General features: G+C 37.1%; 1 pseudogene; it reads right to left on the reverse strand.

The window, feature by feature from the left end:
• The window catches only part of LOC121264116, a 93,986-nt pseudogene that overhangs the window by 13,161 nt on the left and 59,912 nt on the right, over positions 1-20,913 (reverse strand).

Raw genomic sequence — 20,913 nt, forward strand, 5'->3', positions numbered from 1 at the left:
AGCAAGGCCTAACTAGCTGGTCACCAGAGCGCACCAGACACTAACGCCGATGGAGCCACATTTCAGTTCTCATGGGGTCCACAGTCAGTGGTGGCACATACAACCCATCACTCCTAGTGCAGATACCTGTATTGTAATGTGGTAATCGATAGGAACACATGGCTCTAGGGGACCCATGTAGCACCTATAAAGTTAAGTTTAATCAGTTAAAGAACAAGATTCGAAGTTCATGTTAAGTAAAGTCTCAGATCAAGTTTATGTTAAGTCAAGTCTCAGATCAAGTCCATGTCAAGCAAGTCCAGTTCAGATCATGTTTTAGTTTAAGTTATGTTAGTTATGCTATGTTGTATGTCAAGTTATATTATGCTTACTTTGATTATGCATTCATGCTTTTACTACCATGCATGCATCATTAACCTGTGTGGTAGTCCCAACTACAATTCCCCCCGAATGGTATATCTTGTTACAGGATCTGAAGGAGAGCCGATAATCAACCAACTGGAAACGGTCGACTAAGCGACTGTGCGACGTCGATGATAATATAGTAGTTAATTTAAATCACTACTTGCACAATGGAGTTGAATCTCCAGTACTCTTTTGATCACAACCATTTTGGACTAACGTTGTGATCTCTGTTGTTTAGTATGTCATTATGTATGAAGTATGTTTAAGTATTTGAGATATTTTCAGTTTGGTGCATAGTGTTGCTAAAGAAAAAAAATTATCGGTTGCAAATATCGCATAATGCTAGATGCATATTAGGAACATTGTATCTTATATGTCATGAACGGGGGTAGGTAACCTTGTGTTGCATGTCTCGACACTTCAAATATCCGTCCGATCCCAAATGGAATTTGGGGGCATCACACCAAGTGTCCTACACAATTCATCAATTGTGGCTAAGATATTACCAAGTGTCCAATAAAACTCCTAAAGCTTGTTTTGGACAATCCACATAGTGCTTTGACAATCAATTGAACTGGGTGCCACATTGCGCTATCTCAGGTGTCTCTAATCATCCAAAGAAGGCAAAAATAAACATTGCACCATAAAACCCAAAATAATCATACGAGTCTAGTGGAGTAATTCGTTTCGCAAAATTCCACTCCTAGGTATCCCGAATGTATTCTCGAGCACTTTTCATCAGAAAAATAAAAAATGTATTATTGCATTGTAAAATCCTAAATATTCATCTAAGACTAATAGTGTAATTCTTTTCTCAATCTCAAACTCTTAAGTCCCTCAAAAAAATAAAATGTCACTTCTGTCACCATAATGGGTAGAAAACTGATTATACTGACAGACTAAAACCTAAGTAGTCGCCCGATTCATGAAATCTTCCCTGGATTTCATGACATTCCTAAGCTCTAATGAAATTCATCCACTAAATTTTTGGCAAGTTGTTACATCCTCCCCTCCTAAAAATGTGATTTCATCCTCGAAATGTACGCGTGTGCATAAAAATAACTACTATTATAACAGGAGAATATAACACTCACCAAATGTACTGTCTATCGCCGGATGAATAGTTGCTAGACGAAGTGGGTGGAGGTGAGTTGGTGTATACTGAAATGGTATGCTGTAGCATATAATATAGCAGATCGTCATCGGAATCATAAATCATGTTACCCTGAACGAGTACTCGTCCTCGATGAGTAGACGACATCAAAATCCCTGATCTGCTAAAATTACACTTCGATCCTTGTAATATAATGTCCTATGATAACCCGGATTTAGCAAGTCCACATCTATTACTTTAATTATGATTAGCTTAACTCACTTAGTTATCTGTCCAAGTTTTAGCATGTGGACAGTATGGAAAGCATCAAGGGCCTTGTTATCTTAGAGAAGAGAGCCCATTAGGAGGCTCATCATGGGCTAGTGTAAATCAACCACTAAGGGCCTAGGACTTAGGAAAAATCCTAACTAGGGTTTTAGCATGGGAGGCATCCACATGGAAGAGGGAATGAGCTTTTAGTCTTCCTTAGAAATTCCTATCATTTGGAACCTAGGGAAGAAGCACTTTGGTTAGCACAAGTGATGCCATGTGGGGCAGCATGCAAGCCCTTGGGTACATTGAACCTGATCATGAAAGTAGAAGAAGGGGGAGAGAGAGAAGACAGTTTTGGAACCCTAAGGGCCACACACCACACACATGCACTTGTGTGAGCTCCTAGAAGGTGCAATGATTTGGGGCACCTAGGGAATGTGCAAAATTAGAGGCACAATGTTCTAAGGTTCTATATAGATTTGGCCAAAGGAGGAAACCAACAATCTTTTGCCACTTGTTGGAAGCATGAGAGTTCCAAGGAGTTGGCATGGGAAATGGCACATGAGGAAAGCTCAAAGGGTAGAGGCACTACCCAAGAGGACTAGGGTTTCGGCCGAGGGAGATGCATTTTTTTGCCAAGATGGGGGGATTCTAGAAGGATCCAATGATGAGAAGTGGAAGAGTCACCTTGGGACAAGGCAAAACCAAGTCCCGAGATTCAGCCACCCGCACACACACCCAACACCCACACGCCACATGTCTTTTGCCTAGGGAACCAACACCCACATTCCACCAAAGCCCAGAGAAGAGGAAAGGTTGCCTAGGGAACCCTCATGTACACGTCACTCAAGTCTAGGGAAGAGGAAGAGGTTTGTGGGGAAATGAGGAGTTTCGACCAACCCAACACACACACAAAAGCAACTTGCCAAGTGGCAAGCATGCACACGTTCATCCTCCCAAGGATAATTGAGGGTTTGTGTTTTGACCATTTTGTCATCAAATACATTGAACCTAGACACATGAGGAAGGGTACCTTTGGAAGCTAGGATTTCAGATGGAGGAGTTCATGCCACTTGTCTATGAGGCTTTTTGATGGGAACCAAGTCGGCCTAGACTTAAAGATTCTTTACAAGTTCCAGATGGGCTAATTACAAGATCAAGGGCCAAGAAGATCAAGGAAGCAATGCACGGATTGGTGCAATCCACTTGAAATGAAGCTAGAAAGAGCCCAACACTCAAGATGGGCTTGAAAGAAGGAGAACCAGCTTTGATCCACTTGATTCAAGCTGTGAAAGACATGACTTAGAGATCGGGCCTATTGTTATTGGAGACTTCCAATTTGGTTAAATGATTTATTTTATTTGTTTAGAATAAGTGGACTTGAAGATGCCTGGCCCACACATCTTATTTTTAATGAACTAGGGTTTTTGAGAAGGCCTTGTATTTTGGCCAAGGGCTTATTTGAAAAGTCACTTTTTAGGAATTAGGGTTTCAAGAGGTACTGTAGCGTTACTGTAGCCATGCGGGCTGTAGCGTGACACTGTTCATTAGGGGCATTTTGGATAAAAAGGGGCTTTATTTTGGCTAAGGTTTTAATTAGGTTTAGTTTAAATACTCCTTGTAGGCTCATTTGAAGGTTAGACAATATTGAATGTTATTTGTGAGTTGAGATTTTTCCTCTTATTCTTGACTGAACTCTTGAACTTATCAAAGGTAAATCATAACCTTTGTGGCGTTCCTCCTTTGTAATCTAGGTTCTTGAGACAGGTTCTTCAACGAGTCTAGATTTTGATATAATCTAGGTTCTTGAAACGAGTTCTCATCGGATCTAGGTTTTTCCATCCATTGACTTGAATTTGGCTTTCTTATGGAGTTTTCAAATTGATTGTGGGTTCAAGGGATTTCATTCCCGCTGGTTCATATCAAAGAACTTTATGCTCTTGTTCGTGCATTAGAGACTTGGCAGCACTGCCTATGGCCAAGGGAATTTGTGATCCACACTGATCATGAATCATTGAAGCATCTCAAGGGTCAAGGTAAGTTGAATAAAAGGCAAGCTAGATGGATGGAATACATTGAGATATTTCCCTATGTCATCCATTACAAGCAAGGTAAGAAGAACATTGTTGCTGATGCTCTATCCCGGAGGTATGTACTTCTTACTTCTATGAGTGCTAAAATGCTTGGGTTTGAATATGTGAAAGAAATGTATACCGATGACGCTGACTTTTCTGATGTGTATATGGCACGTGATAAAGCGGCATTTGGTAAATTTTACAAGCATGATGGTTATTTATTTAAGGAAAGCAAACTTTGTATGCTAAGTTGTTCTATGCATGAGTTATTGGTGCGTGAGGCACATGGTGGGGGATTAATGGGACACTTTGGTGTCAAGAAAACTTTAGACATTTTGCATGAACATTTCTTTTCGCCTAAAATGAAGAGAGATGTTAATCGTATTTGTCGAAGGTGCATTACGTGTAGAAAGGCCAAATCTAAGGTTTTGCCACATGAGTTGTATACACCCTTACCTGTTCCTAGTGAGCTATGGGTAGACATATCTATGGACTTTGTTTTCGGACTGCCTAGGACAAAAATGGGTAGAGATTCTATTTTTGTGGTTGTGGATAGATTTAGTAAGATGGCACATTTCATTCCATGCCATAAAACAGATAATGCCATAAACATAGCTAACTTGTTTTTCAGAGAGATAGTGCGACTCCATGGTGTACCTAGGAGTATTGTTTCTAATAGGGATGTTAACTTCCTTAGCTACTTTTGGAAGGTGTTGTGGGGGAAATTGGGTACTAAGCTCTTATTTTCCACTGCTTGTCATCCACAAACTGATGGTTAGACTGAAGTAATTAATAGGATTTTAACTCAGCTTTTACGCACTGTTGTTTAGAAGAATTTAAAAACTTGGGAGGATTGTTTGCCATTTATAGAGTTTGCATATAATAGGACCATGCATACTACTACTTCATATTCTCCTTTCGAAATTGTGTATGGATTTAATCCACTTACTCCTTTGGATTTGATGCCTTTACCTGTTGATGGCAGGAGTAGCTTGGATGGACAAAAGAAGGTGGAGTTGGTGAAGTCACTTCATGAGAGGGTATGACTTCAAATTGCCCAAAAGAATGAAAGGGTTGCTTCCCAAGCCAATAAAGGGCGAAGGCGTGTCATCTTTGAACTGGGAGATTGGGTTTGGTTTCACATGCGCAAAGAAAGATTCCCAGCCTAAAGGACAAAGTTGCATCTTCGAGGAGATGGACCTTTCCAAGTTCTTGAGAAAATTAATGACAACGCATATAAAGTGGATATTCCAGGTGAGTATAATGTTTCTGATCTTTCTCCTTTTGATGTAGGTGAAGATTCGAGATCGAATCCTTTTGAGGAGAGGGAGAATGATGGAAACGAAGGTGGGCCTACTCTTAAAGATCATTTGCAAGTTCCAGATGAGCCAATTACAAAATCAAGGGCAAAGACGATCAAGGAAGTAATGCACGGATTTGTGCAATCCACTTGGGATGAAGCTAGAAAGAGCCCAATACTCAAGATGGGCTTAAAAGAAGGAGAACCAGCTTTGATCCACTTGATTCAAGCTGTGGAAGATATGACTTAGAGATAGGGCCTATTGTTATTGAAGACTTCCAATTTGGTTAAATGATTTATTTTATTAGTTTAGAATAAGTGGGCTTGAAGATGTCTGACCCACACGTCTTATTTTTAATAAACTATGGTTTTCAAGAAGGCCTTGTATTTTGGCCAAGGGCTTATTTGGAAAGTTACTTTTTAGGAATTAGGGTTTCAAGAGGTACTGTAGCGTTACTGTAGCCGTATTGTAGCCGCGCGTACTGTAGCACGACACTGTTCATTAGGGGCATTTTGGGTAAAAAGGGGCTTTATTTTGGCTAGGTTTTAATTAGGTTTAGTTTAAATACTCCTTGTAGCCTCATTTGAAGGCTAAACAATATTGAATGTTATTTGTGAGTTAAGTTTTCTTCTCTTGTTCTTGATTGAACTCTTGAACTTATCAAAGGTAAATCACAACCTTTGTGGTGTTCCTCCTTTGTAATCTAGGTTCTTGAGACGGGTTCTTCAACGAGTCTAGATTTTGATATAATCTAGGTTCTTGAAATGAGTTCTCATCGGGTCTAGGTTTTCCATCCATTGACTTGAATTTAGCTTTCTTGGGGAGTTTTCAAATTAATTGTGAGTTCAAGGGATTTCATTCCCGCGGGTTCATATCACTAAGCCTTCCATTTTGGACCATCTCGAGTCGATTAATAAAGCAATCACTAAGATAATTGAAGACATAAAAAGGTTTAGAAGGTTCCATAATAGGGACAAGGACTGGGCTTTAGAGAAGCGAGTGAGGCTCAAATCTCACTGAAGATCAAGAACGATGTTATGGGACCACTTTTGGGAAAAGATCTTATGTTTGGCTATTGATGTTTTGGTCCCATGTTTTTGGGAGTTCTTTAGAAACTCGTATCAACTATGATGACTCTTATGAATTATGAAATAGTATTGGGACCTTATGTTTTCGGTACCATGACTAATGTTTCCTTTAAATTGACTTAAGTTGACTGTCCGTTGCGATATACTTCATATTGTTAGTTATCATTAGGTGCATTGCATCTTATTTATAATGTACGAGGGGGCAGGTAACCCTAGTATTGCATGTCCTGGAGTTTCAGTTTCCATCAAATCCCAAGCACGGGTTATGGGCGCCACAAAAATATACCGAAAAGTAAGTTAGAGGCTAACTTACAATGATAGTAAGTGACATAAAAGTAGTGAAAAAAATAGCGTGAATTGAAATGAGATATTTCTAAGGATTAGAATATCCCACTAATTACTATAAAACATAAAATTCACTGACTTATGGCAAAATTTCCATTTTACCCCTATACTTCTGGGAAATGACAATTTTGCCCCTAAATAAAGATTTTGCACACGAACTCCAAACTCTACCAAAATTTACATTCCTCATGTATATAACTTGTCCTTAATCCAAAAATTAAATCAAAAGATTTTAAATCAAAACACAACTATACAAACTATGCATTGGGCGTTTCACATTAAGGTTAGAAAATCTTGATTTTTATTGCAATTCTTTCAAACCTCAAACCATATACTTCAACTGATTGATGAAACACTAAAAATTATATCATAGGTGGAAAGATCATGCTAAGACATCAACATAATTATTTCATAAAATTCTAAACTCCTCAAATTAGTAAAAATGCCTAAAACACAAAGTTTTGGTCAAATATAAATACCCTTGATGTTCTTGGTCTAACTCTTTACAAATCAATTCCAAGGACTCCAAAATTTCATAAATACACTCTAAACATGTTTATAAATCAAGCTTAAATGATAACATGCTAGATCAAACAACTAGAATCACAAAATTCATCACCGAACAATCGGCATGCTCACTAAGTTCAAAATCAAGTACCACATGTTTTTGACTTAGAACAAAAACACTAAATACGAACCTTTCATGAAGTAAACCTTCGAGACATAAAATCAGATACTTCATATTCAAGTCCTAAACTTGAGCCAAGCCTTTAATCTAGGATCACATGTCAAAAGTTCCATAAAAATACCAAGTAAACCTATGAGCATCAAGTTACCAAACATTTTCATGCATAACATGCTTCCAACAAAGATTACAACCAACTCTCTTTAAAAAACCTCTTAACACCTAAATGAAAGTCTTAAGAACATCATATATGAGTTTCATTTCCATTTGGAATAGGTTTATAGAAACAACAATCATCATAACCTCAAACCAGAAACTGCTTTGTGTGTTCCAATTTCAACCTCAAAGAAAATATGTATAAATCTTTAATGCAAATGCTAAAATACTTTGGATAAACTCATAACATGTATAAAAATGTGTTAGAATTTTATCATATCAATATCTAGCCCTAATTATAACAAAAACATCATCAAAACATCAAGACTTCACAACATCATCCAAACTATCGCCCAATATGTCCTCTGTGTGTTCAGACCCACTTCATTTCCATTTGGCCATTGATGATTCGGGTTCTTTGAGGAAACCCTAGACAACCCATACTCAACATGATTAAGTATGGCTGAACCAATTACTTCATTAAACTAACAAATCTTACAACAAGGCCATAACACCCATTCCCTCAACTCTCTCAAGCCGAACCTTCTTCAACACAAAAACTCTTGCAAGTGTGTGGGTGTTCATAAGAAGATACTGAGATAGAATTTGAATATTCTCACCATGCAAACCTCTCCAACGTGACTTTCTCAGCTTTTGTCTTATGCTTGTGCAAAGAGGGTGTTTGGATGGAAAGAAAATAGTGTTTGGCTTTCTTTTCCTAAGGTAGGCGAGATAGAGAAAGGAGAGGAGAGGAGAGGAAAATCTGAAAATTGCACAAAATAACCTTTGGTGTGCCTTTGGAAGGGGTAGGGCCCCGGTTCCATTAATTCCCTCCTTAAATACCTTCCTCAATTCCCACCCATTCTCTCTCCCATCATCACTTTTGATGTGGAAACCGAAGGGTCCCTTTGTGCATGGGCACCATGTGGCATCTTGCTTCTTGCCTTGGCCGAAATCCATCCCTTCTTCTTCCCTCATCATTGCTTCTCTTGGAAATGTCAAGATACACTTCTTGCATGGATGACAAATGGCATTTCCTTACCTTAGCCGAAACCCTAAAGCCTTCTTCCACCCTTTTATGGTCTAGGTTCAATGAACCTATGTTTTGGACAAGGAGGGGCGTGTGGAGCCTCATGGTTGAAACCCTAGATGTCCCTCATCATGATTAGATCCTTCTAGAATCCCTAGGGGCTATGCATTGAGGTCATGTGGCAAGTGGCGTGTGAGTCCCTTGCCATCATGCCCAAGATCCCTTCTTTCCTCCTTCCATTTTGGGTCCAAATACAATGAACCTAGTGGAGGGATATGGCACCGTTGCCAAGTGGCTTGTAGCTCTTCAAAAACCGTCCCTTGGCCTTCTTCCCTTCTTGAAGACATAAGCTCCCTGTTACATGTGTGCCAAGTGGCACTTCTTCCCTATGGCCAAAAATGTCCTTTCTTTACCGTCTTACAAGCTTCTTCTAGAAGTATGGTTGCATGCTTGCCAAACCAAAAATCCCTTCCCGAGGCTCTAATGATTGAAGTTTGGGAAAACCTAAGGGTCTCTCTCTCGAAATGGCGCCTCCTTCATAATTTAAAACCCTAACTTGGTTTTTATAACCCTAAATCCTTTAATGGCCAAAAATCACAAGTTCCTTGGTCCTTCTTGTGGGCTTGTGTGCCTATTTCCTTAGCAAACAGGTAGGGCCTTTGCGACTTACTAGGTTTCCATCTTACAATCCATAGGGCCAAATTTTAAGTGGACTAAGGCCAAAAATAATGAAAGTAACAGGCGAGGACTTGGCTAAGTCTAAATTATCACACTCATCATATTTTGATGTAACAATTGAGCTTATGATGATGTGTAATTACATTTGGGACAAAGCGATTGTGACTTGTGGATATTACAATTATTGAATGAGCATTTCTACACTTCTCTAGTACGATGTACTAGATTAGTCTTCTACTAATCCCGTTTACTTATTTCCTCTATGACTTCTAATACACACATGTGTCTAGCACATGGACACTCAAGATTCACACAATCCTGAGGGATATAGTCAATCGGCTCACATCCCAGGCACCACAATTCCTCACCAAAGAACTATCGGGGGGCGAGCACACCACATCCAACACCAAACCAATTTCCACCGCATTATCTTTGAAAATGATTTGTTCCATGATCCCACATTATAACGTAGCTCTGTTGGGGCACTCCAATATGTTTTTCTTACTCAACTAAAACTATCATTTCCAGTTGATTGCATCTATCAATACATGCACCCACTGTAAATCATTGGATTGCAGTCAAAAGAGTTCTCAAATATATCAAAGACACTTCCCAACATGGATTATGTATTATCGATACTACTAGCTCACTTTCTTTGTTGGCATACTTAGATGCTGATTGTCTTTGGTGCAAAGGGATCATATGATATACTAGTGGCTACTTTATTTTTTATGGCAACCTCTTATCATAAAGCCGTAAAAAGTAGCAAACTATTGCCCGCTCAAGTATAGAGGCAAAATACCGACCTTCAGTTGAATCCATTTGGCTTATTGGACTTCTCAAAGAAATTGGAATCTTTCGTCATCAACAGTCAACATTGGGGGTGCACAACACTCTGGGTACTCATCTATTAATTAATTCCGTTTTCATTCATATACAAAACTTGTTGCGATATGATTTTTCATTTCATTAGAGGAGGATTTACACGTGGTCAACTCCAAGATCACTTCATATTTGTGAGAGATCAATGGACATCCATGCCAAGCCATTAGTTGCACCAAATTTCAACATCCATATTTGAGCCAAACTCATGGTCTGTGCCTCCCCATCGAGTTTGAGGCGCAATAGAGAAAATAGGCAATGAAGATCAAACAACCAATTGCATATAACTTCTCATGCAAGACCGAAGATCTAGCAACTACCATTCCATAACATATGCTCCTTTACTTTGCACAAAACAAGCCGGTCTTATCTTCTGAATTTGGTTGAGTGATCAATAGTAATCATGGAATGCAATATATAGTTGCACACTTGTATAAATTAATGAAAGTCTCAATACAAGTAATTGGTTGTGTGAAATATACAAAACTATTCATATTGTTTTATTCGACAATATGAATAGGACATCCACGCAGTTGACAATAAAATAACTACATTTTCTGCAGAAAAATTAAAAAGTTAATTAGACGATTTAATAAATGTGAAATTTTTCTAAATGTGAGGACCATTTCGTAGATATGGGCAAAGCTAGTAAAAAGCGAGAGATTCTATTACGGATGTGAATTCAAAATCCATGATTTATTGTGTCCAAAAAATGCATGATGCGTGCAACTCAAGTTAAATGTGAAATTCAACTTGTGAAATTCAAGTAGCTGTATAAACATGTGAAATTCAAGTTAAATGTTTGATCCAATAATGAAATGTTAGAGTTCTATTTAAATTCTGTGTCCCACTCACCCATCTTGATAGAGTTTGGAATAGTTCAAAGAGTTATAATGGGATAAGAAAAACTCATAAGAGATAAGATTAACTTTAGATCTCTAATCATAGTCAAACACAAAAACTTAGATTTCTTGATGGCCAGATGCCTATAAATAGCACTGAGGGGTTAAAGGGTTCTCACCTATAACATCAGAATGCCTCTAGCCATCGGGAGACACTAATGAGGCTAAGTTCCTAAGGTGATCCTTCTCTCATAGTCAGACTGATTTCTTCATCAAACGGATGGAGAAAGATACTTTTTTCACTGCTGTTGTTTATTATTGTGAATCATAGAAAATCAAAGATCCAGTTATTAATGTTCATGTTAAAATATTTAACATGTGGTATCAGAGTTTCAGGTTATAGATTTTTTACGATCTCAATGAAATATACAGTGAATATGTGCTTTCATATATTATGATTTTATCATATTGTGAAAGATTAAAAAATATTGGTTTTACGATCTAAGAGAGAAATTTTATGATGATCGATTCTGTGTTATATGAAATTACGATGCACTAACAACTATTAATATATTTTGGTTTTGTGTACCTATTTCTCCTATTACGGTAATTTTCATCTACCTTTTATTGGGCGTATTTCACATATTGTGCATTGTTTACGTTGATGCGTATTTATAAAATAAAAATAAAAATAAAAAAAACTGATAACACTGTGGGAGAAATTTGAGAAACCATGTGTATTTCTCCCTTGACCTTATTATATCTGTGCTGGGGTTGAGGAACCACCATGTGTATATGGTGGAGCCACTGTGAGTAGTGGTCGGTGTCATGACACGCGGCTGTAAAAGAAGGTGGCCTGGACGGCACAGTGGGGCTGTGAAGTCTCGAATGGGTGCCGCCCCTGCCTAAATAAAATCCCACCGGTTATGGGTAGGACGGCGCCACGAGGAGGTTGAGAACCTCCTCGCTGGCATCTCTGCAACGGCGGCAGATGGCTCTCAAACCCACTGGCCACAACAGTTTGTGGCAATAACAGAAATAATAATTAAAAAAAAAAAAAGGGAACCTTGCGTGGAGGTGGACATCAGCGGCAGGATGAGGTTGGGGATGCCATACCGTCTCTTCCTCGCCAACGACGTCCACCGTTGCGGGATGAGGCTGGGGCTGTGTGAGTTGCGGCGTTGTCATAGAGGGAAGAAGAATAAGTGAGGCGCTGTGGGTAGAAGAGAAGAAAGCCTAAAAGTTTTCTTCTGACTTATAAGGGGCCTCGGCCGTGGGCCTTGGCCCAATCCAAGAGAAAAGCAACGAGCCACTATTGTGGCCCAGCCCGGCCAAAAAAAAAACCAACAACAACACCACCAACCCAGAATCGAAATCGGGCCGGTGGGCCCTGTACAGTAGGCCCAAACCAAGGGTCTATGTTAACTGGCCTCACCAATGAACCTAGTTTTAGCCCCGGTTACTGTACCGGTCTGGTCTAGACTCGGACTGGTCAGATTATATTATATTATAATATTATTATTTTAATATTATTTAAAAAAATTCTGAAATTTATTTTTTTGTTATATACATGTTACTATTGTTAAATGCATGTATTAAATTTTATTAACATGTTATTATTGGTATATACATGTATTAAATTAGATTTTATGCATATTATAAAATACATATATGAATTGTTTATTTTGGCTATTATTATATCATGCATATTTCTTTATCCAATATAGGCAAATGATTTACGTCAAAATTTAAGAAAATATTGGTTGTCCAAAGGTACAAGATTTTCTTAAATTTTGGTGACAAATCATTAAACCCATAGTAAGGTGGATATGATGGAGTGAACACCTTGTGTGTCAAGATCTACTCCCAAATGAGGGTTTTGATGACACGTCTAGTTCATCCATCAAAAGTAAGGTTGGAGGAAACACTTTGTATGTCAGAATTTACTCCTAAAGGAGAATTTTGATGATACAACTAGTTCATCCATATAATATAATACTAGTGAGAACACTTTATGTATCATGATCTACTCTCAAAGGAGGGTCTTGATGACACTATTAGTTTATCCATAATTGTTTAAATTCTGATTATTATTTATAAGTGTCTAACTCAAAGCATTATGTGACAAAATTTTCTTGCAGTAAGCGTACCTATGTCACTACACTCACAAACTTCATCTGTTTCTGTTTTGATTGGTTCTAATTTTTCTGAATGGGTTGAGCGAGTTAGGTTCACCTTAGTTGTTCTGGACTCATCACTTACAAGTCCAAAACCACCACCCATCACTGAGAATAGTAACAAAGATCAGAGAGAGTCATCTAAACAATGGAAGAGATCAAACAGGTTGAGCTTAATGTTCATGAAAATGACCATAGACGAAAATATAAAAAATTCACTCCCTAGTACTGAGGAAGCCCAAATTTTTTTGAAAAATGCTGAGAAAAGGTTTAGATCTGCAGATAAATCTTTAGCAGGAACACTTATGGCTAAACTTAACACCATGAAATACAATGGTGCTAAAGGAATGCAAGAGCATATCCTTGAAATGACAAATATTGCCGCTAATTACAAACCCTGGGAATGAAAGTAGATGAGTCCTTCATTGTTCAGTTTATCCTGAACTCATTGCCACCTCAGTATGGTCCATTCCAGATGCATTATAATTCTATTAAAGATAAATGGAATGTGAATGAGTTGGCAAGTATGGTAGTTCAGGAAGAAGCGAGACTGAAACAACAAAGACATTACTCTGCTAATTTTGTGACCAAAGAAGCTGAAAAGAAAAAGCACCATTATGGCAAAATAAAACGAATTGGACCACTGAAAGGAAAGCAGCCTGGGAAAGTTAATCAAGTTCAGCATGACAATAGCAAATGCTACTTTTGTGGGAGGCATGGACACATGAAAGCTGAGTGTCTGAAACGTAAGGCTTGGTTTGAAAAGAAGGGTAAGCCACTTGCCTTTGTATGTTTTGAATCAAACCTTGTAAATGTTCCCACTAACTCTTGGTGGCTAGATTCAGGTGCTAATGTCTATGTTTCCATAACCATGCAGGGATACCTTACAAGCCAAACACCAAGCCCCAGTGAACGATTTTTCTTTATGGGAAATGATAATAAGGCTGAAGTTTTGGCCATAGGAACTTTTCGTTTGGTTTTGAATACCAGTCAATATTTAGACTTTCATAACACAGTATATGTGCCTTCTGTGAGGTGTAATTTGATTTCATTATCCAGACTAGATACTGATGGTTATTCTTTTTCGTTCCATAATGGTAGTTTCAATTTGTTTAGAAATGATTTATCTATTGGTTCTGAGTTTCTTTCCAATGGCCTTTATCGACTTTGCCTCGATAATACATTTATTAAAATTACCTATACCCAGTACCATGAAACATGTATTGGAACTAAAAGACACATGATGAATGAAAATTATTATGACTTGTGGCATAAAAGATTGAGGCACATCTCCAAAGAAAGGTTACAAAGATTAGTAAAAGAAGAGATTCTTCCGCATCTTGATTTTACTAATCTTGAAGTGTGTGTGGATTGCATTAAAGGAAAGCAAACCAAACATACTAAGAAAGGTGCCACAAGAAGTAAGGGGCTTCTTGAAATAATTCACACCGATATATGTGGACCATTATCCACTAAATGTTTTGGTGGAGAAAAATATTTTATCACCTTTATTGATGATTTTTCACAGTTTGGATACATCTATCTACTACATGAAAAATCTCAAGTTGTTTTAGTACTTAAGGTATTTCTCATAGAGGTGGAAAGGCAGTTAGATAGAAATGTGAAAATATCATGTCAGATCGAGGTGGAGAATATTATGGAAAGTATGATGAATCGGACCGTAACCCTTGCCCATTCGCCAAACTTCTTGAACAGCGTGGCATTGTTGCACAGTATACGATGCCCGGGACGCCACAGCAGAACGATGTTGCTGAAAGGCGTAATCGGACCTTATTGGATATAGTCAGAAGTATGGTAAGCAATTCTACCTTACCTAAATCATTGTGGGGTGAAGCTATTAAGACGACAATGTATATCTTAAACCGAGTTCCTAGTAAGTCAGTTCCAAAACTTTCTTTGAGCTATGGACTGGTAGGACACCAAGTTTAAGGCACATGCATGTTTGGCGTTGCCCAGTCAAAGCGAGACTTTACAATTCATATGAAAGGAAATTGGATCCTAGAACAGTAAGCGGGTGCTTTACTGGGTACCCAGAGAAATCCAAAGGGTATAGGTTTTACTATCCTAATCACAGTTCGAGAATGGTGGAAACAGGAAATGTCAAATTCATTGAACTTGGTGAGATTAGTGGGAGAATTGAACCCAGAGATGTGATCATTGAGGAAGTACGGGTAGATGTCCCTATGCCTACATCCTCAGAAAAGATAATGGTTCCTCTAATTAATCATCATGATGATTCATTGGACCATGTAAATGATTTTCCATCTGAAAATGATAATACCACTGACGAACCAAGTTCGGAGTCACCATAACAGGTTGTCTTACGCAGATCTCAGAGAGATCGAAGATCTGCTATTTCAATAGACTATGTGGTGTATCTCCAGGAATCTGAATTTGACATTACGACAAGTAAAGATCCACTAACGTTTTCACGAGCTATAGAGGGAAATGATTCTAGTAAATGGATTGATGCCATGAAAAAAGAGTTGAAATCCATGGATCAAAATCAAGTCTGGGATCTCGTTGAATTGCCTGAAGGGAGAAAAAGAGTCGGGTGTAAATGGGTCTTTAAGACCAAACGCAACTCAAAAGACAATGTTGAACGGTATAAGACCAGACTTGTTGCTAAGGGTTTCACTCAGAATGAAGGCATTGATTACAAAGAGACCTTTTCTCCAGTATCTAAAAATGACTCTTTCAGGATTATTATGGCATTGATGGCTCATTATGATTTAGAGTTACACCAGATGGATGTGAAAACGGCATTTTTAAATGGAAGTTTGGATGAAGAGGTCTACATGGAGCAGCCAGAAGGCTACTCAGAAAAAGGCAAAGATCACCTAGTATGTAAGCTTAAGAAATTGATATACGGGCTTAAGCAAACTTTCCGACAATGGTACTTAAAGTTCAATGATACCATTACTGCCTTTGGATTTAAAGAAAACAGTATTGATCGATGTGTATACCTAAAGGTTAGTGGGAGTAAGTTCATAATTTAGGTCATATATGTTGATGATATCTTGTTAGCTAGCAGTGATCTTGACTTACTTTATGAAACCAAGAGTTTTCTCTCTATGAACTTTGAAATGAAAGATATGGGTGAGGCATCCTTTGTGATCGGAATCGAAATTTTTCGAGATTGAAAACAAGGATTGTTGGGATTGTCTCAGAAAAATTATATAGAAAGAGTTCTTGAGAGATTTGGCATCAAAAGTTGTTCATCACTGGACACTCCAATATCAAAAGGTGATAAGTTTAGCCTATCACAATGTCCTAAAACTGAGTGGGAGCGTAAAGAGTTGGCAAAAATCCCCTATGCTTCAGTTGTGGGGAGCTTGATATATGCACAGATTTGCACGAGGCCAGATATTAGTTTTGCAGTTGGCATGCTTGGGCGCTACCAAAGTAACCCAGGGATGTCTCATAGGAAAGCATCAAAGATGGTATTGCGATACTTGCAAGGAACTAAGGATTACCAGCTTACCTTCAAAAGAACTGACAGTTTGGAGGTAACTGGATACTCAGACTCTAATTTTGCTGGTTGCTCTGATAGCAGGAAATCCACTTCAAGTTACCTGTTGGCTGGTGGAGCAATCTCATGGAGCAGTATGAAGCAAACAATCACTGCTTCATCTACAATGGAGGCTGAGTTTGTGGCGTGCTTTGAGGCCACAGTACATGGTTTATGGCTGCAGAACTTCATTTCAAGGCTTGGAGTTGTCGACTCTATAGCCAAGCCGCTGAGAATTTATTGTGATAATTCCTCTGCAGTATTTTTTTCCAAAAACGATAGGTATTCTAAAGGTACCAAGCACATGGAGCTAAAATATTTAAGCCTTAAGGAGGAAGTACAGAAAGAAACAGTGTCCATAGAACATATTAGTACTATGCTTATGATAGCAGACTCATTGACAAAGGGTCTAGTAGCGAAGCAGTTTAAGGAACATGTTGATAGAATGGGTCTTATGATATGAACATGTTAATGAGCTTGTAGATGATTGAATTATACTTGGACACTTAATGATATCTATTATGGTTGTTTTGTTTCTGTTTTCTTGTCTTTCCACTTTATATGTACATTAAATGGTGTGCATGAATGATGGCAAGATAATGTCTACAATAGACATGAATTGGAACCCAAGGCATTATAGTATTAGCCTAATTATCCCAATCAAAGATCATGTTAAATTAAGTTACTGGTGTTGTTGTACATGGAAGGGAATTTGTTGATTATATAATAGAGGAACGCCATGACTCGCATTAGTAGCTAGTTTGACATTGATATTACGGAACTCATGAAATGTATTTTGAGCTATGAAAAGTTTCAGGAAATGAATTTGCACAGTATGGTTAATTTCCTGTAATAAACTCATAAATGGAAAATATTATTTATGGGCGTATGGGCCAAGTGGGAGAATGTAAGAGTTCTATTTAAACTCTGTGTCCCACTCACCCATCTCGATAGAGTTTATGATAGTTCAAAGAGTTATAATGGAATAAGAAAAACTTCTAAGAGATAAGATTAATTCTAGATCTCTAATCATAGTCAAATACAAAGACTTAGATTTCTTGATAGTTAGAAGTCTATAAATAACACTGAGGGATTAAAGGGTTATCACCTACAACATCAGAGTGCCTCTAGCCATCAGGAGACACTAGTGAGGCTAAGTTGATAAGGTGATCATTCTCTCATAGTCAGACTGATTTCTTCATCAAATAGATGGAGAAAGATACGTCTTTTTACTGCTATTGTTTATTATTTTGGTTTATAGAAAATTAAAGATCCAATTATTAATGTTCATGTTAAAATATTTAACATGAAAATGATATAGGATGATCAGTTGTTTACTGCATGCATTGACGGTTGCGAGAACCAATGAGCTCATTAGTTCGTATCTTCTGTACATGTACCCTTTTAAAATATCCATGTTTAAGTGATCTATGTTTAAGGGCGATCAGAACGTAGGAAATTAAACTAATCTGTATTAGCTGGTTATTTTGTTGTATCTCACTAGTTAACTTATTTAGGTTCTTAGTTATATATATATATATATATATATATATATATATATATATATATATATATATATATATATATATATATATATATATATATATATATATATATGGTCCTATAATTATATAGCTTAATTCATTGCACCAATATAAAGAAAGATATTAATGAGGGCATTAATTTAATATTAAGGGAATGTGACCCCAAACTGCGTTGATTTTATTTAAAATTTAATTTTGATATATATATACGCATATGATCATAAAAAATAAAAAATATTGGTTATTATTCGTACGGGGCGCCATCCCAACTTACCTTACTCATTAAGCAAGAGTACTACCAGGCCGCATAGAAAACAAAGGCAACGAAGGAAGGCCTCATTATCGAAGATTACTGTTAAAATTTTTATTCAAATGAATAAACAACTACGGTGTAAGAAACAGATGAAGAAAGCACAGAGAAACGTCGGTCGATCTAATATTAATTTCTTGTTTTGTGCAAACATAATATATATTCTACAGAGAGAGAGAGATGCAAAGATGTTCGAGGTATAAGCCAGCCTTTGCGACCCCTTGCCCTCCTCTCGTTTAATATAAAAAGATAACAGAGAAAAGAAGCAGATGTTTCCCGGCTGGTGCATAATAACCAGAGTTTTTACTTACCCAAAAAGAAAAGGAGCAGATATTCCACTTTAAGCCATGTTTGCTTAACGTCAGCTATTAAATTATTGCACGGTTTCTTGACCATCCGTTTGGATTGTTCCTCCAGTTTTATAATTTAATATTTGCTTCTTCCTTTACAGCGACCCAGCTTTCCATGCATACCTTCACATGCACTTGCTCGCCGAAACCCTAGCCAATTTCTTTGTCCACCTTTCACACTCAATTTGCCATTCTTCTTCTTTTTATTTTACCATTTTGACCAATATTCCTTTCAAACTTTTCCCTACGCAACTTTCACATTTACATGATATATGTACCGATCGAGAACTTCAAAATTTGGGGGAAGTTGAAATGGTGAAAACAAACCCTAATTTCTAATTAGATGGATATTTAGACTAATTAAGTGATCATTATGTACACTGCCACCTAATTAATACGTAGGCCATATAATATAACTGCCTTTTCTCTCTCCCAGGCACTCCATTTTATCTACTAGCATGAACTAGATTGTCTCACTGATTCTACGGATATCTTCAATATTCAATAGGAATCAGCTAGGAGGGATAATTTCTTGTGTTTGAGTAGTGAGGTATTCTTAGGTATTCTGTAAATAGTAAGAAAAAAGTAATGAAAAAATAATACTAAAATATTGAATAGTAGTAGATAGTAATGAAAAGTAAGTGAAAAATAATAATAAAATAATGAATAGTAGTGAGATATTCTGAAAATATATACCTGCACATCCAAACTAGGTTTCTCGAAGAATATATACGACCTTCAAATTCGAACAAGATTAATTACAATAGCTGATAAATGCTTATGCTCATGTTGTCGATCGTAGAAAATATATATACCTTTCTAATTACAAACGTCCATGTCGCTGATTCATAAGAATAGGTTGTTCAAGCTAAAATGTCATGTACTTGAGAGATTCCATGTATCATGAAAATTAACTCCGAAAACTGAAAATATTATTTTAGGTATGCCATATTGGGTGGCGGGTGAATTATGAAGTCAATATTCCTTGTGGACGTGACAAAATTTTCTTGAACATATTAATTAATAGATAGCATGACCACGACAATAGTACTGATATATATCTACTACATATGATTAATGTGAGTGGTGATTTGAAGACTTTTTCGGTGTTAGAGCTAATATGTTGTTTGCTGGATTCATGTTTGGAATAACAATGGATATACACTAGTGATGATGGCGTTAACAAGTTATAACAATCATGGTAAGTACTACTGATCATACAGGGATGCATATATTCGGCTTGACACTAGCTAGCTAGCATGATATCGATCCGTTACAAAAAGAAAATAGCATTTGTTGTGATTTATTCGTGATTAAAATGAGTTTATTTTCGTCACAAATGATTATGATATTTAAACTTAAATGGTGCTAAGGATCATAAAAATCATTACACTTCTAGAATAAGATTTCTTAGTACTATTGTTCCTTTTTTTTTAAAGGTAGAACAAATTCCATTAATTCATAATGAGACATTACAACTCTGACCTGAGACATACAGAATACAAGCCAACTACTACTTTTAAGGCTCTCCAATACACAAATTTCTTTGTGACTGACATGGTCTAGTCCATTGCTGTAACTCTCTACAAACAAACCGTCTGAGAGAGCACTTTGTCCTAAGATAGATTTAACAAACCTCACACTCTATCCTAAGACAGAATTAAACAACCCCATACTCTATCTAAAACAGAGTATATGACACACTCTATGGACAAAAATCCAAGAGATTGTGTTTCTTTAGATTTTTTTTTAAGCTAAAACAAAAGAAATAACAGATCAAAACTAAAAGATATATGAGAAAATAGCAAATTACAGCTTAGAAAGCTGTAGATCTACATTTTTAACCTTAGTACTGTTGTTCTGACAGCACTAATTATTACAGTAAAATATTGTGTTAATATTTCTTAGTAATAAAATATCACAGGTTAATTATATGAAAAGTTATGAGCCGAATCATTCAGCCATGTCAAATTACATTTGTGTCAATGATGATGATTTTACTCGGTATTTGACCCAAACAAAATGTTGCATGAAAATTATTTAAAATGGTTTTGAATTCGAAATCTTTTCCACATGATCTAATAATTTTCGTTGGGAAAAAACTTACACGTTGTCTACGGTTAGGTTAAGCATATATTTTCTCATCG

The sequence above is a fragment of the Juglans microcarpa x Juglans regia genome, chromosome 5D (genome assembly GCF_004785595.1).
Source record: "Juglans microcarpa x Juglans regia isolate MS1-56 chromosome 5D, Jm3101_v1.0, whole genome shotgun sequence".
Lineage (NCBI taxonomy): Eukaryota > Viridiplantae > Streptophyta > Magnoliopsida > Fagales > Juglandaceae > Juglans > Juglans microcarpa x Juglans regia.